The following is a 1971-nucleotide window of genomic DNA, read 5'->3' on the forward strand; positions in this document are numbered from 1 at the left end:
GGTCATGGTGCAATGATCCTTTTCAAATAATAGTTTGTATCGACACTAGACGTCACGCAGTTCGGACATCCACCCTATCTAATGTCTAACCAAACGCCGTTCGTTGATTAGAGCCAACCCGCTACTCTAAACTCACGCCGTTCGAATTTTAGCGTGCGAGTTGCGGGATAGAATTATCAATTACAATCAAACACTCACGCCTTTCAGAGTGTCTAATTATGTTGTATGATTCTATAATAATTTTGGGTTCATAGACAAACTCAAAATATTATTTGTTCCTTCTCAAAAATTAAAACTTTGTTAGGGTTCTAAAAATTGATTGAACTTTATTAGAAAAATTAATAAGTTGATCAGGTTTACTAACAATCTAATATTTTCCGGATTGAATCCGTGTTAAAAACAAGAATCATATAAACAAACCACTAAAATAATTGAATCAAACATAACCGTTTCACATAAGTTTATGAACCAAATCAAAGAAAATAAACCCCGATGTCGAAATTAAACGATTCTAGCCACACATGGTGGCTATATCATTCAATACAAACTAGGATGTATCCCGCCGCGTTGCGGCGGACAAAGTATGCAATGTAGCCGACGATGTATGAATGTCGCGTTGAAAGTGTTGTCGCATAGGCAGTGGTCGAAAGAATTTCAACACCATCCAAGATAGCACCCGTAAGAAGACAAAACACAATGACCATATACGAATGGTTTCTTGTAGCAAATATTTTGATATGCATTCTTATCTGATGCAGTTGTTTAAATTCTTCAACCTATGGAAAATGAGAAGGTTGCTCAAATCCCATTCATTGAAAAGAATGCATATATATAAAAATAATAAAAGACAACATGGTTTGTATTTGATATTAGCAACAAAACATGCATGTCTCTTAAGAAAGTAAGAAAATTACATCTTCTGTTGAAAAATGGGCATGCGATTGTTTCTTCTATTCCTAGAGCTCTTATATATGGTTGTCTAACTTCAATTGCTTCCTTGTGACTACAAAAAAAAAAAAAAAAAAAAAAAAAAAAAAAAAAACGAAAAAAGATACAAATTCATCAACAATTAGAATGGATAAAAAGGGAAAGGTTAATACTTAATTGATAATAAAAAAATTACGACGTGTACGATTTGGCAGCTTGAAAAAATGGCGTCAATTCTCATAATAGTCATTCTTGTACCAACCATAATTGTGTCTCCAAAATGTCTTGTTTACAGATAAATGCATGTTTCTTGGTAGCTCCCAAGTTGGAACATCCTTCACTATTCAAAATATAAACTAATCAAAAGGCCAATTTAGTCCTCAATTAAAACTTCAACATCAAATCTTGAAGAAAACCAAAACAACCAACATTCTTATCTCATGGTTCTCCTGAGGCTTCAATGTACATACTTGCTTGTATGTGGGACCACAATCCATATGAACTCAAATTAACCCTTCAAAAGGTACTGTATGCATCTCCTAAAATCAAAAGTTCAACTTTTGTATATAGTTGAGAATGCTCATATGCAAGTAAGCTAAACCTAACTTTAAGTAATTCAAATCATGATGAAACAGATTAAGTAATTTATAGGCAGTAAAGTGTAGCCATATATAATGTTAAGATTGCAGATGATACCCGCATATGCAGGAATAAAAATCATTAGTACCACCATTCTGCTTCTGTCTCCTTTATTTACCAAATCTCATTGGCAGCCACCACCTGAGCTGGACGATCATTTCTCTGGCGCTAGGAGAGAACCTCTGCAATAAACATTGACTTGATGTTCCTCCACCCCTTTGTAAGAACGTGATCTTCATATTTCCCACTTGACTTTATGCGTTACTAATTTAATACACAAAAACTTATTAACCATTTACAAACAAACAATATACCTTATATATGAATTATCTACTGAATAGAGTTGGCAACAGAGGTGATGTAAATGGTTAGTAAATGTAAACTTGCATTGTTCTCGACAAACGT

The 1971-nt window shown here is 33.8% G+C and overlaps 1 long non-coding RNA gene across 2 annotated transcripts; it reads right to left on the reverse strand.

Moving 5' to 3' along the window:
- Positions 1-550: 550 nt before the first annotated feature.
- Positions 551-1594, reverse strand: LOC110874028. Of its 2 annotated transcripts, none has more exons than XR_004866499.1 (3): positions 1133-1594; positions 915-1003; positions 551-776 (listed from the first exon to the last, which is right to left on the reverse strand). It is a non-coding gene; the product is annotated as an uncharacterized LOC110874028 (long non-coding RNA). The 2 variants fall into 2 exon arrangements; XR_002555575.2 differs by having other exon boundaries at positions 1124-1591.
- Positions 1595-1971: the final 377 nt, after the last annotated feature.

This window comes from Helianthus annuus, chromosome 9 (assembly GCF_002127325.2).
Source record: "Helianthus annuus cultivar XRQ/B chromosome 9, HanXRQr2.0-SUNRISE, whole genome shotgun sequence".
In the NCBI taxonomy this organism is placed as follows: Eukaryota; Viridiplantae; Streptophyta; class Magnoliopsida; order Asterales; family Asteraceae; genus Helianthus; species Helianthus annuus.